Here is a 16,058-nt window from a genome sequence, read left to right on the forward strand (position 1 = left end):
ATCTGGGGTATTTGGTGTAGCTCTGACTCTGGACCCGTTTTGATCAGATGGAATCCAACTGGCATTGAGGATCTCAAGGTATCTGTTGTATGCATCCCAAGCCAGCTTGAAGGTAGCTGGAGGTGGGCTGCCCGTGGGAGGGAGACAGTGAGCTCTGCCGGGCTGTGCAAAGGGGCTTTTCACCCCTGGGGAAATGGCCCATAGCTGGGGCCCACCCAGGAACACTTGGCAGGATGTGCTGGGTCTGCATAGAGGTCAGCAAATGGCACAGGGCATGGATTGACTTCAGGAGAGGAGAGAAACCAGAGCACAGGAGCTGAGATCAGGCTCATGAATGAACCACCAAAAACCATAAGAAAAGCATTCAATCTGTCCCTTGTCCCATGCACTGGGTGGAAACATGAGCCTTGAGCACACGCTTTCAGCACCTGGAAATGTTCTCTCTGTGTAGCGTGCTCAGCCTCTTCCTGTCCTCCCAAATTTTCTGATGCCAAACAAATGCTGTTTGGGTTTATGTATTCAGACTGCTAGTGACATCCAGTGGCTGACCAACCCAACCACAGGAACACGAACAGTCAGTCCAATGGTGCGTCCACAGGCGATGGATGAGTTTATGTGGATTTAGATAGATGGAGTTGATAGTAAACACGTGTAATGTGCCACCTGCAAGACTTCTGTCACAGCCAAAACCTTGCCACCTTCCGTGTTGCTCCCCAGGGCAGAGGGCAGTGGTGTCCAAGGGTGGGATTGCTGCTTGTCCTCCTGTGGTGTTGGGCAGAGTTGGGCACAAATCCATATGGGGTTTAAAAACCCCACTTGACCTCTCTAGATGAGTTGAAGATGTGCAGATGGTTGAGAGCTGTGAGGTGCTGGGGAGCGTGCAGGGCTGCAGCAGCAGCAGCAATGTGGAAGATGGTTTCATGTGCTTGGAGTCCTCCAACACTTTTAGAATGAAACTGCAGTAAGGAACTGTGACCAGTGGATCTGGTAGTGCAGTGTCACACACAGGGGTAGGGCTTCCCTGTGCCCCCTACAGCATCTGATCAGGGTGGGTGCATAGCGGAAGGGGTTTATTACTGAGATGTTATTTATTACTGGCCTTGAGCCCACAGGCAGCGGCTGGAGCTGCCCCTGTGACACAAACCACAGGCAGAGAATGATCCATGGCTCGTTTGTGATGGCTGTAGCACGCTCCCTGCTGGGACAATGAGATGGTCAATGATGGGGTCAACGTTTGGTACTTCCCAGCCATCCTTTCACCTCACTGCTGAGTCTCTTGGGAGCAGGCTCATGCTTTGTCTCCCCAAATGGTGTGCAAGCTAATGGAGGTTTTAATGACGCACAATTGACAGTGGAGGGTGTTCATTCTGGCAGCAATACCACGTCCTAGGAACAGAACAAGGTGTTTCAGAGAGACCTCGCACAAAACCGGTGACGTCGCCCTGACATTAAACGTACAAATAGCTCGATGGAATAAATGGTTGCTTCCAGCATGAGCAGAACTAATTTTAGACGGGAGAGCCTAATGTGCCTGTCAGTGCTTCACAATGAGTGATTAAAGACAGAAATAGATTTGCTGTGTTTCCACTTGCATCAGGCCTCAGATCTGCAGGAAATACAGTATCTACGTGCAGGAATCACCCATGTGAGAGCATCCTAATGCATTCTGAACGTGATTTCACAGTGTCCGTTGAGCACGACCAACTGTGTTGTCACCACTGTAAAGGTTGCCAGTCCTGGCTGCAGTCACAGGGAGTGCCTGGTAGATTTGTTTTGACTTGGCTGTTTTCTTACCTCGAGTGCCAGGTGATGTGGTGCTTTCTCCTGTACGAGGCTGCCAGTGACCTGCCCACAGGAGGAGAAGCTGCTTTGAAAGATGCACCTGAACGTAGATGTTACCTCTGCTTGTGTGTATGTGTATAAAGATGCTGCACAGCAACGCCTACCTGTAAACACCACACACCTCACGAGGCTGCAGCACGCCTGTGGCAGCTCCACCGTGGGCTTCCCCAGGGCTCAGCAGGAAACCCTTTGAAAAATCCCTGACAAGAAGCTTCCATCACCCCTGCTCAAAGGGCCACATCATTTCACTCTTTTCATAGACACATAATTCACCCAAAGAGGGAGAAGGAGTTACCGGACCTTATAGTTAAGTGCTTAATTTGCAACTAAAGAGTAAAGTCAGAAAGATCCAGTTCATTATTTGTCATGGATACATAGTATATTCCACTTTGCTATGTAGGGTAATACATTCATATCCAGACTTTACACTTCCAAGGTTCACGGGTCAGGATTAACCAGCTGTGACCTTGGAACAGAGCTCTTCTCTTCTAAAGCTGAGTAAGGGAATCTGAAGCAAGGGTCCATACATTTATATAGAGCTCGATCTGACTGAATGGTTAAAAGGCAATTCAACAGCAAAAACAACATTCCTTTGCAGAGGAGGAATGAAAGACCTCTGGAGAGGTGAAATACAGGTGATTTTTCAGTGCGAGTGACATCCTGAATGAATCTCTACCGTGGCTGAGGGTGGTGGTTATCCTGTTCCTTTCCTCCTGGAATTCTTGTTCTGGAGCAATTCTTCCTGCTTAAAATATTCAGCAGGGAAAGATGCAAATACCAGCGTTTCCAAATGCCAGGTGCAGGGGATTTGCTGCCGAACAGAACAGTGTCATTTATTTACAGAAACTTTCCATTCTGTGGCCACTTTGTGTGTTTGGAGGCATCAGACCAGGATGTTGTCAGCAAAGGTGCCTAAAGAATAAGGACCAGGCTCTCAGTGTTAGGACATCAGGGGAGGGCACGGCTCCTGTCCTGGCTTCTCAGCCCCGAGCCTGCAGCTCTCTGTCCCTGTTACAGCTGACAGGGAGCAGCCTGGATTTGATCCTGACAGTGACTTTTCAGTGGGGTTTTAGGTGAACAAACTCTCCCTCCCTTTTCCTCATACCCACCAGAGCACCCTAGAGCTTTCCCTATGTGCTGACACAGCTTCCCCTCGCACCAGGAATCCCTCACCCACTGTGTCTCTCTGCTGTAAGGTTACTTCCCACTGCTTGTCCAGCCTGGCACACCAGGAGGTCCTCACCTGATGGTTTGCATGGGTTTTATTTGTGGTTTTTATCAGCCTTTAAGGTTCCATGCATAGCACGGGCATGAAAGTCTGTGTTCTGCTTGTGGTCTGCAGTGGAGCTGCTCAAGCTGTTGTGCTCAGCGGTCTGTGCTATCAGTTTAAAATTGTCCATTCTCCAGTTTAGCAAATCTTCACCTCTTCCACAGATGTAGAAGCAATTCCCAAAAACCAGCATTTTTGCTCAGTTATGCAGTTTTCTCTGCCCTGCTCTATTGTGCACATTAACCATTAAAGTTTACACATTCCTGCATAGCAAATGTATGGCTGGTCCCATAAAGAGTAATTATTTTGAGCCACAACCCTTCTTCCTATTACCTTCTGCTCTTACGAGCTTCTCTGCCAAGACCGATCAATGTGTAAACCTCAGCGTGTTTATAGCCAGTTTCATCCTTTGGTATTAAAGTCATATTTCATAGCTTCCCATCTCATCATCTCACCACAGCTTTGGTGATACCCACCTTTTCCTCCAGTGCTGCGGCCCAGCCTTCTGGGGTTTTAAATACTCTTTTCCTGCTTGCAGGTGTGGGTAACAACTTGCAGACAGGACCCTGCAGGCGTGCAGGTAAAGAGCAAAGCACGAAAGCTTTACCAGTTAAAATGTGGTGCTATTTTAAAGCTCAGCTCCTGATTCCCAGGTTTGGAGCTGCAGGACCATGTCTAAGCCACTGTTCATTCTCTCCCTTATTTTACACTGTTGTCCCACCACAGAGAAGGGAATGAGGAGGCCCCGTGTCAGGGCTGTTGGTGGCCCTGGAGCAGCCCGGCTGTGGCTCACTAAGTGACAGCCACCCCCAGCACTGCCCCGGTGACAGTCCCAGAGCAGAGCATCCAAAACACAGCCCCACGGATTTGAGCTTCCAGCTCGATGTGCGGTTCTCACAGTGACAAGCATTGCTTGAACCCCAGCGAGGATTTCTGCTGCCTCTTCACAAACCCACTGAATCATTTATGTTTGCATTAAGGTCTGTAATCTTGGTTTGGAGGAGGGAGCACTGACCTCTGGCCCGTGTCATTTCCAGAGCTCCTCTGGCTCCGCCGTCAGGTATCACAGGGATAATGAGGTGGAACAATGTATTAATCTGTCACCCCGGAGCAAATGAGTTACATTTGTTTTGAAGCCTTAATGCAGTGGTCATAGGTTAAGCACCTTGTAAAGTCCCGCAGGCTTTGCTTTTCAGGTGTGAATAAACCAGGGTCTCAGGGAAAAGAATGGTGAAGCCTATAATGAGTGTCACAACTTGGTGGATTTTCATAGGGTCAAGAATTCACTGCTGGCTTCAGTGCTGCAGCTCAGTGCACCTGCAGGGCTCACACTGGTGGTAGAACTGGGCCCACCACCACAGTGTGCGGGTTCATGGTGTACATGGACAAACGTGTTCCCCTCATGGTGCCCGCACAGCACTGAGGGCTTCAGACACCATCCCCGGGATCAGGTCAATCATTGATCTTTTTAAACTATGCATTTGCAGCCTTCCGTGTCCTTGGCTGCAAAACTGACTGTAATTCATATGAAAATAACTGTGGCATTGACTTGCAGCTATTTAGTGCTACTCAACAATTTGGAGATGTTCTCAGAAAGACTGGAGCTTGATTCTAATGTAGGCTCAATCAACACACACGGAACAATTCATCCTAATACATGTTTAAATATAGTTATGGGGATAACATAAATGTGGTGTTGGCTGACAGGGTCTGGGAAGTGAAGTTTGCCTCCATCCTGTAGCAAATTTGTCCAGAGTCTTATCTTTATTTTCTATTCTGTTATCTTTGTGAGAGTCCTGATGACGCAGTGCTTGCTACCAGCTGCCTTACTCAGCATTTCTTCCTATTAATAACCATGAAGAATTCTGTATGTGGAGGACATTTATGGACAAGTATAATTCTTGCTGTCCTGTTCAGGACTAAATGTTCTGGTAGGCAGTAGTACTAAGTAGATGTGAGTCTAACCAAAAATCCACCCAGAACCTTTGGCGTGTCATGTGCAGAATGCTCCTGATCACCTGCTCACACCATCAGAGCTTACAGGATGTGCTCTTGGTCGGGGTGAGGAACAGCAATTCCAGAGTGTTTTTTAGTTGAAGCATTGGAGCTGTTTGTACATGAGGTCAATGAGAAACTGCTCCTTCACATTGAGAATACAAGGGAAGAAATGGGCAGATGTGTTTGCCTCAATGGAGTCTCCAGGTAAGCCTGCCTGCCAGCTCTGGTGTGTTTGCTCTGCGGGGAAGTGCGAAGTTACCAGTTGAAAATGCAAGGATTTTCAGACTCATTGAGATCCTTTACACTTTCCTTCAAAACTTCAGATGCTCTTTTCCTCATCTCTTGCGCACACACTTGCTTCTGGTCAGCATTTCCAGCTCGTGTGTGCACAAGAACATGTCACTGGGAACACGGCTGCTACCCGTTGCATGTCTGGCTGGAGCAGTGTGTTATAATCCTGGATTCGCTTCCCTCCCAGCAGATGCTCGCTAACTGCTGTGCCCTGTCTAGACCTTGTGTCCTGCATGTTCTTGGCTTGCTGAGTCTGGCCCTGGGCAATGCCCATGCACTCCAGCTGCAAACCAAGTGTCAGATGCCACTCTTGGCAGCAGGAGCTACACAATCTGCTTGCTCAGGGCTGCCATTGGTTCCTGCTTTCTAAATGTTCCCTAACAGCTATTGAATACACTTGTATTATTTCACCACTGTGCACTTCATTGTTTTCTCTGAAACACTACTGATGGAGAACATCAGCACAGTTATGTGCTAGCGCCCAAGTAGCAGACATGAGAAGCAAATATAAAAAACTGGAGAAACTTAATGCAGAGCCTTATTTCAGTTTTCTATTCATCCGAAAATCAAAAGACTGTGTCAGTGTCTTCTGACCTCCTCTGGACCCAGTTCTTAGTCTAGAACTATTTCCCCCCCCCTTTGTCTTCTTTCCAGAGGACCACGTGGGTAACCTTTAACTCCATTGTTAGCTAAGCTGCTGGAGGGGCAGCAGCCCACCGGGAAGGGTGAATTCCCTCCGGAATTATGCTGCCTAATGTCTGCTGATTTTCTCATTTGAAGAGGTGATTATCCCATAAAAGCCTCTGACCACTCTGTGTTTGCCATCCCTTGGCAGTGCTATGGGAATCACGGTTAAATGATGTGCCATAATTTCACAATCATCTCACCCCCCAAAATAAATCAGAGCACCACTCACAATTGGAAGCTGAAACACAGCTCCCTGTGGTGCAGGGTGAGCCCTTCTTTGGGATTTGCATTTTGGAGAATACATCTATGGATTCCCACACTGGAGTTGACTCTCCACGGAGCAGCTTCAAGTCCACAGCATTTATTATCTATGCAGAGGTCCTGTTGTAATCCACGAGGTCCCTGTTCAGCCCTCCTGGGCTAAGCCACGCATCTGGACATGTGAGATTCTCCCTCTTTTCCCCAGCCTGGATCTTGGGGTGTTTCCCCTCATGTAGCACAGACTGCTCCCAGGTGTCGGGACCCAAGGAAGCTGCAGCTCCCCTGTTGGTCCCTCCTGGGTCACCTTGGTGCGGGTGGACTCACACAGGCATTGGTCAGCTCTGGTGCTGTTGGGGAGGCAAAGAGCTTTCCTCCAGAGAAATGAGTAATTGGAAACTTTAGGTAGAATGGGATTCATCACCTTGGTCTTCTCTTGGTCTAATTCAGATTTGTATTGGGGGTGACTGATGTCGTTGAGACTGGAAACCACACTGGGTCAGAGCACCCGGCTCAGCATCCTACAGCGATTTCATGTCTTCATTTCTTGTTGTTTTCCTGCTGATGGGAGCACATCTGTTAAAATGCAGGACCCGAAGCTCCACTGGCAGCATGAAAACATTGCATCATAGGAGTGAACAGCACAGCTGCCAGGGAGAGAGCTCAGCCCTTCAGGAACGTGTCCTGATGACCTAGTCCCGTGCAGGCAGATTGGTTCAATCCTGTGTGCAAGTGCTTGAGGATCAGACTGCTGCATTTTAAACGTCCAGTTTTAACCATCCAATAAAGGTAGCTGGACCAAAGAGCGCAACCTACCATGTTTGGGGCAGAGAGAAAGTCAAAGTCATGGTGTTGCTGACACCACTATTGTCCTGTGATTAAAATATGGCTTTTGATTAGCAAACAGATGGATTTTGGTCTGCAGCACAAGCCTGAGTGAATGCGTTGCCAGTTCTTGAAGCGATTTGTGTTCTTGGAATCAGAGTAGCAAACAGTAACAGATGTGAGTACATTGAGCTGTCAAGAGCTTAATGAAGTAAAACGGAGATCACTAACCAGTTTCAGAGGAGGGTTAAGGGGATCCCTTTTTGAAAGCTAATTATTTAGGACAGAACACCTGCCATTGGGCAGCAGAAGATACCAAGAATTAACCATTCTCTCGCATGAATTCTCGCTCTGCCACATGTGCTTGGAGTGATGGACAGAGCTGCAGCTCAGGATTAATTGAGCTTTCAAATGTGGAGAGAGTGGGAGAAAACATTCATCTGGGTTATTAGAAGCCGTGGCAATGACACAGCACAGCACAGCACAGCATAGCATAGCATAGCACATCACAGCATCCCTTCTGGTAGTACCAAATGCTGCCTTCTAACTTCTTTCTTAGTTTAGGACTTTGATTTTTTTAACTCCACATAATCTTCCTTACTCCTTCCCAGAGGGAAGTGCCCCACATACTGAATGAATCCATGGAGGGGCAGCCATGGAATTAGGCTCTCGCTTCCCCTGTGGAATGTTGCAAAGTTTCTCTTGAATTTTGTTCTATTTTTGTTAAACCTACACAGTGGTTTTTATCTATAAAGTGAGTTTTACTGACTCGGCACTCCCAAAGCAGATACCTAAACCCCCCAGTGATTATTGCCCATCTCCACTGCAGTAACTATTGCAGCTCTTGCCATAGAAAACAAGCATTTGAAATAGAGAAATCAGTAGGAGAGCTCTGAGCACTTTAAAGAATAGCACTCTGAGCTAGTTAAAGAATAAAACCGCTCAGGAAGTTCTTTATTCTTCTTCTGCTCATTATTTTCCAGCAAAAAGAAAACTTTTCCTGCTGGAATATCTTGAGGTAAATGTGTGTGGAGGGATTTGGTGTTTGGTGTGTATTGTATTCAGCCCGGTGAATATGCAGTAGGTCACTGGGCCTTTATGTGATTGACCAGAAAAGAAGTAAAGCGACTTGCCCTGTGTGTGCAGTTGAAAGTAAACCCCAGCCACAGCCTGTGCTCGGGAACAAATCAACCACGGGATGGTTCTGCAGTGGTCACTGCTGCCCAGTGGGTAGGAGCTGTGTTTTCTCCAGGACACAGCCGGAGCGAGGAGGACGCATCACAGCATCACAGGATGGTTTGGGTTGGCAGAGACCTGACAGCTCATCCAGTTCGACCCCTGCCACGGGCACCACAAACAGTTCATTTCAAACCAGTTACTCTCACTCTTCTTTCCATCCTCCCTGCCACGCTGGGGGAGGATGCGCTTGGGCTGGGTCCATGCCTTGCTGCTGCCTCGGTTGACATGGTGTCCAAGTCCCTGCATGTGGCCGTGTGTCCACGTGTCTGTGTGTCCATGTGTCCATGTGTCCATGTGTCCGTGTGTCTGTGTGTCCGTGTGTCCATGTGTCCATGTGTCCGTGTGTCTGTGTGTGTGTCCATGTGTCCATGTGTCCATGTGTCCGTGTGTCCATGTGTCCATGTGTCCGTGTGTCTGTGTGTCTGTGTGTACGTGTGTCCATGTGTCCATGTGTCCGTGTGTCCGTGTGTCCATGTGTCCACGTGTCTGTGTGTCCATGTGTCCGTGTGTCCATGTGTCCATGTGTCCATGTGTCTGTGGGTCTGGTGTCCATGTGTCCATGTGTCTGTGTGTCCATGTGTCCATGTGTCTGTGGGTCTGTGTGTCCATGTGTCCATGTCTCTGTGTGTCCATGTGTCTGTGTGTCCGTGTGTCCATGTGTCTGTGTGTCTGTGGGTCTGTGTGTCCATGTGTCCATGTCTCTGTGTGTCCATGTGTCCGTGGGTCTGTGTGTCCATGTGTCCATGTGTCTGTGTGTCCGTGTGTCCATGTGTCTGTGTGTCCATGTGTCCATGTCTCTGTGTGTCCGTGTGTCCATGTCTCTGTGTGTCCATGTGTCCATGTCTGTGTGTCCATGTGCCTGTGGGTCTGTGTGTCCATGCGTCCATGTATCCATGTGTCCATGTGTCTGTGTCCATGTGCTGCAGCTTCCCCGGGCTGGGGGACAAGTGTGTTCTGTGCTGGGAGCAGAGTGAGCGCCGGGTGCTGCCGCAGCCGGGCAGGCAGGCGGCTGCGGAGCGCAGCACGAACAAGAGCCAGCTAAGCAGAAAGATTGGCCTACATTTCCCCTCCTCCTGGTGGAAGGCACGCGGGTTTCCATGGCAACTCGTGTTTTCCGCGCTCAGGCCCTACTGACTCACTTCTGGGAGCCGGAGAAGGAGCATTGTTTGCTTTCCCTGCCAAGGCTCCTCTCCGCAGCCCGTTGCGCTCGTCTGCCTTGGGCTGGGTGGTGTTCGGGGCTGGGGCGGCTCTGCAGGACGAGGGTAGGGCCTCAGAGGCACTCAAACATTACAGCACTCTCCGAATGGCTCCATCGCTAAAATACTTGGTTTGTGGCTTTGTGGTGGCATCTTGAGCTCCCTGCATCACAGCCTCCCTGGGCATGGGCCTTCCATGGTCTCAGCTCATCACCCGTTTTCTAACTGGGAAACATTCATAGAGGTACAGGTTTGATTTTCCAGCAGAGGCCAGGATGCTGAGTAACCATTTTTCCCTGCAATAGTGGGGGAGCTTTGCATCCACATCCCTCAGGCTCCGCTGAAATTCCAGCCATTACACCCCGGAGAACACTGAGCGCTCACAGGACCAGCAGTTCTTCTCGTGCTTTTTCTTTTGCCTAATCACAACCATATGGTGCCCTTTAAGGGAGATTATCTTTACATTGTTAGTTCTGAAATGCAGCTCCTTCAGCTTTGCAAGGTCACAGCATCTAGCAAGTTAAGTGGTAGGGCAGGAATAAACTGTTAACGCAGCATGACCTTGGTCAAGCAGCTAATCTTTCCCTACCCTATTTACTCCAGCAAGAGAAAACCCCGTCCCCACGCACTGCAGAGTGCTTTGGGATCCTGGGGTGAACGCTACCTCTGAAGCCAGAGGATGAGTTATTTAAGCCTGGATAGTTTGCTCGGCACTGGAGGGAATACAGATGAATTTACTACTATTGTCTGTCTGTTTACGTGTAGCTACTACTGCCAGTGATTGCAGGGATGAGCTGTCAGTACAGAGCAGGCTGGAGTCTCCAGACCCTGTGTGATGCTGCTCCCGTTTGTGATTCACCCCGCTCCGGTGCAGGAATGACAGTGAGGGACGTGTGGTCTTGAGCAGCAGCAGCAGCACTGCTACTACAGGGAGTAAGAACCTTTTGAAAGACTTATGTCAGCACTTTCTGTAGAGCCCCTTATTAATTACACTGCAAGGGGAGGCGGCTGGGATGCAGCCAGCACCGAGGGTCACAGCCTGTGCTGTCAGCCCAGCACGTACCCTACAACACCGTGTATGTGTGGAATGCAGGGAGGCAAAGGCTCATCCCTCTGGTTCCAGGTCACAACTGCAGCTCTTGGTGGGGAAACCTCATCTAAAATAGGCCATAAACGGCTTTTTTGGTTGTTGCGTTCAGCTGCATTACACAGTGAGCAGCACTGACTTAGGTTTTGGGGGGCTGAATAACGTTTGTGCACATCACCTCCTGTGGCAGGTCCATTGCTCTGGGCCTCCTCAGAACAGATCCAGGCAAACTTTGAACTTCATTTTAGTGCCTGCTTTAAAAAGGGGGGGCGGTGTGTGTGTGTGTCTTTTCTACCACGGTGTGATGTCATTGAGGTTTTGTTTTACAGTGACCAATAGTGTTATGCTACTGCAAGCATAAAGCATGATTTTTAGAGCTGTTGATCCTTAAAGCCTGCTTTTGCTATCATTCCATTTTAATATGGCCATATATTACAACATGGAAGTGTTCAACACAAGATGAGCACATACATGAGAAAGGGAAAATGGTACTTCTATAACCATGCAGGTGTTTATCATAAATCTAAATAGACCCCTTTTTTTTTCAGAGCTTTTGTCAAAGTGAATTGGTTTGTGCCATTCAAACCCCTCTATTTTCACACGTGTATTTGTAGAATACATTTCAAACCAAAAAAGCAGGCTGACATGTAAGTATTTCCCTGGGTGTCTGCACTGCCATTGTGCAGGACTTTGTCTCGCTGCATGGTTTAAGCCGTGTACAGATGGTGATGATGGGTTTGTCATTTCCTGACAAGTTCATTTGATTTTTGATGCTCTGCATCTTCAGTGGCCGTAGCAAGCGGGGCAGGATGTGTTGATCATCCCCTTGTGCTGGGTCAGCTTTGGTTAAATCATCCAAAGCAAGAAACATCTATTGTGTTCTTCTGCTGAGTCCTCACTTTACAGGAACTTGCAAGGAGGAGCAAGTATTTTTGCTCCCATTTTCTCTAGCCCAGTTTCTGCGTCCCCAGAGGTCACAGCTTCCGAGAGGAGCCTGATGGATCAGAAACGTGGCTCTGAACTGGCCCAGTCAGCAGCACTGTGATCATGTCATGGCCTTGTGGACATGGAGCCAGAGCTCAGTGCTCAGGCAGAGATCTCACAACTCTGTGGGAAGGACCCAAAGCAGGGACCAGCCTCTTTTTTATGTGGGGAGGACACAGGGTGTCCTCTTGCACAGCACTGCTGGCTCCCTGTGCACTGACACCTCGCTTAGTGAATCAAACCTGGTTTACACCACACCCCCCTCTCCATTGCCTAGGCAGATGAGGTTCATTCACCCAAACTCTCACGTCCCCACTTCTTTCTTGGCGGTTTTACCAGCACATTCTGTTTAGTTGGGTTGGTTTTATTTTACTTACACAGCTTTTAATGGCTTTGCATTAAAGACAAGGAGTGATGTGTTCATAGAATCATGGAATCCCAGACTGGTTTGGGTTGGAAGGGTCCTTAAAGCTCATCCGGTTCAAATCCCTGCCAAAGGCAGGGACACCTTCCCGTAGAGCAGGCTGCTCTGCAGTGCATGCAGGAGCTGAGCAGTCTCAGGCAGAGACTGTTCCCCCTCTATTGCTGCAGAGTGGTAAGTACAGCGTCACTGACAGCTACCTGATGGGCTGATCCATCCAGGAATGTTTGCAGAATTGAAATTACCTTTGCACACAACAGTGCTGGTGTCAGAGTGACTTTGAAATAGGAAAGAACAGAAAACCCTCACTGTACCGTGCGCGTTGCTGTGTGTTGTTGTTTGGGGGCTCATTATTGCCAGGTAGCTGTGCTATGGGTGAAATGAGGTGTGCGTTTGGAAAGCTCTGCAGACACAAGCCCAGGTCCGAGCAGACCAGGCTCTGCTGCTGCCGGGGGCATTGGTGCTGCTGCTCCCACCCATCCGCAGAGTGGTGCCGGGTGGCCCCTGGTCACCCATGGGGCAGCCGTGCCGGGATGCTGCAGTGTGGGATGGAGGCTCCTGGGCTGTGGGCTCGGCGGGGAGGCTGGAGCCAGGGGCTCGGGTCCTGCTGTGGGGAATGAGACTCCCAACGCCAGCCTGTGGAGGGGGCTGTCCTCACGCCTTGGCACCAGGGAGACGGGGTCGAGCACCCGTCAAACCTATTCTGCAGTTTGGAGGCTCCCTCCCGTGGGGTTTGGTTTGCCAAAACCACCCCACAGCTTTCTTGGGTGTATTCTTTCACTTGGCACAGGTTTTAATGCAAGGAAGAGGCGACTCAAAGCAATGTAAAGGCAAACCCAGTTCTCCAAGGAGAGCACTTGGGTTTCTCTGTATTTCGTAGATGGAATCCTGTAGTTTCAAGCAGGTATTTAATCACCCAGTGGTCCTGCAGGAAGATCTGCTCAGTTCTTGGTCAGTGATCACTCCCAGCACAGGAGACCTCAGCATGCAGCCTATGGACTTTGGAAGGACCTTTCCCCCCATCATCTATCTACAGATCCAGACGCACTTCCCACAGTGACTGCAGGCTCTTGGTGCAGTGTTCTGTGTTAAACACAGGTCGGGATTTCACCTGCTCAGAAGCTCACATCAACCACCCCGTGCTTCAGCACAGACCATATCCAAAACTCACCTCCAGCCCTGAACCAGCACTCAGATCACATGGGTGAAGAGTGCAGCATCATTCACACTCAGCTCCATTCACTTTAAACTGGCTACAGCCAGACTAGTGGAGGTTACTGTGTGTGTCATCCGAGCAGCACCCAGTGTTATCTGAGGGGCTGACTAAACAGGAAACTATAAACACAGAAGTTCAAATGCCCTCGGTGTTCCCTCAGGACAGGTGCCAGCCGTGCCTCTGACGTGCTGGTGAAGGAACAATAGCTTTAAAGCCTCGTAAGTTACATGATGAAAAAATCACATCAGTCCAAGCGTGTGACTGGCACTTTCAGAACCAGAGGTGCAAATTGAGGATCCATCCTTTGCACCAGAGAATCTGCTGCATCCTGCAGTGGCTCCCACATCCTGCAGCAGCTCCCGCATCCTGCAGCGGCTCCCACATCCTGCAGCGGCTCCCGCATCCTGCAGCGGCTCCTGCATCCCACAGCCTCCTGCATCCCACAGCCTCCTGCATCCCACAGCGGCTCCCGCATCTTGCAGCAGCTCCCTCCCAGGGTTGCTGAAGGGAGCAGCCAGACAAGGAAGAGCTGCAGGGCCTCAGCACTGGTGGCCTGAGAGAAGGTGGGTGCTGACTTCAGAGCAAGCTGCGCTGCTCCCCATGTTCCCAGTCCCAGGTCTGTGCCTGGCCGGGCTGCATGGAGAGCCCAGTGACTGCTCTCCACAAGCGTGGAGTGTAACAGGGTAGGAATTGGACCTCTCTGTACCTTGAGCTCATGCACCAAGCTTTAAAACTCCCCCTAAGTGTTCACAAAGTCAATCCAAATAATGTAAGCGTTCTGGTTTACTGCTGTCCCTACTAACAGGGTCAAATGATTCAGTGAGAACCTTTCCTGGTATAATCCTCAGAGGTGGATGAATATGAGTTGATGGATTTTGGATGTGGTCCCAAACTGCTGCATCGGTTGGGTCCAAAAACGCACAATAAATGAATTTAATCAGGAAACATCGCTCCGATAGGAACATTTAATGGCACTGATTTACGCTTTCAGCTGCCAAAGTCAGGAGCTGCTTAGCAGAGCTGACGGTTTCAGAACAAACAACTCTCCTTGGAGATTAGTGTTGCAAAAGACGTTACCAGACGGGCAGCAGGGAAGTTCTGCCTCTGCTGAAGCCGTTAACCCAGCCCGGGACTGAACCCTTCAAACGCGTCTGAAAACGCTGCCTTTAAAAGCTGTGCTTAACAGAGCAGCGGCCGCTGCGCTGTCAGGAGCTCCTCTAATGGCTCCTTTCTGCTGTCTTGGTCTGTTTCAGCTCCAACCCCTCGCAGGGTGCAGAGCGGGTGCCGGGCGCTCGGCGAGGGTAGGAGGTGTGAGGTTGAGGGGTGCTGTTTGCAAAGCAGGATTGGTCACAGAATGGCAACTCCTGCTTACAGCTGAGGCTCTCAGGAGCACCGTGAGCCTGCGGGGCTTGTGGGACTGGGCACGGTGTGACAGAGAGAGGTTGAAACCCTGGCTCCTCTGCTGCCATGAGGCAAACCTGAGTTCAGGATGTGACAAACACACACACACCACATGTATAATACAGTGAGATACACCCAGGTGACAAAGCCATGCACAGAGTGCGGGTGTGAAGGGGTGGCTGCACCTTGAGAGCCCACCCTGGGCCCATGGGCTGGTACAGCCTATACATGGGCTTGGGTTTGTGCTATTCCTCAGGTTCATTCCTTTTTAAATGGAATAAAAGCTCTCCCATGAAAACCTTCTTTTCCCAATCCCATCCCTTCCACCAGAGGCATTATTTACTATAGGCAGTTTATTTGTGCCTTACTTCAGTTCCTTTTCCCAGCCCCAAACCCAAAGTTTTGGCAGACATTTAGCATGGAAAAACTGCAGTGTGGATAATGAAAGGTTAATTTAGTTTTGCAAGCTACTGAAAACAGGGTCTTGCAAAGGCAACATCAGCTAACGCTGGCCACAGGCAGCGTGTTCAGCCCTGCTGCGAGGTGTTTCTGACAGAGCAGGCCCAACACGCGATGGTTTCTGTGGACCCTTTTCCGAGGTTCTGTGTTTTTCCTCTGTGGAAAGGGCCTGGCTTTTCCCTTCTGTGTCGCCATCCCACTGGGCACCGGGCAGGTGAACACAGCGGAGCCCTCGGCCGTGAGCCGCTGGGGACAGGTCCTGCTCCAGCAGCACAAGGTGGAACCTGGAGAAGGGTCTGTGGGGAGGAAAGCGCTGCGTGATGCGGGCCCGCTGGTGCTCAGAGCGGTGGCTGTGCGGTGCCCGGGGCGCAGTGCGGGGCCGTCCCCGCCCCGCCGAGCCCGTGCCGGTGGCACCCAGGGCACTCATTGTGTTGGAAGGACTCCGTGGTGCTGGGGACCGGGCCGCTGCACGCGGGGAATCCCCGCCTCGCACCGCGCGCGTCTCCGGTGCGCGTGCACGCGCCCCCCGCCCGGGAAGGCCGCGCTGCGGTGAGCGGCGGCTCCAGCCCGCGCCGGGCGGGGTGGGGTGGGGTGGGGCGCGGGGCGGCCCCTTTAAGGCGCGCGGCGGCGGCGCGGGGCGCCCATGTGGAGGTGCTCCATGCCTTGTTGTCCTGCGCGCCCATTGGCCCGCGCCGCGGTGACATATTGTAATGGGCCGCGAGCGCACTGCGGGGGGAGGGCTGCCCGCAAAACCCGGCGGCCGGAGCGCGGCGCTGCCGGCCCGGCTCAGCCCCGACCGCGCCCGCCGCCCGACCGCGCCCGGCACCCGCCCCGGGACCAGCCGCCCGCCGCGGCCGCGCCCCGTCCCCGCTACCGGCGGGGCT

Source organism: Pezoporus occidentalis, unplaced genomic scaffold (genome assembly GCF_034315485.1).
Source record: "Pezoporus occidentalis ecotype Australia unplaced genomic scaffold, CSIRO_AGI_Poc_V1 ctg183, whole genome shotgun sequence".
NCBI lineage: Eukaryota > Metazoa > Chordata > Aves > Psittaciformes > Psittacidae > Pezoporus > Pezoporus occidentalis.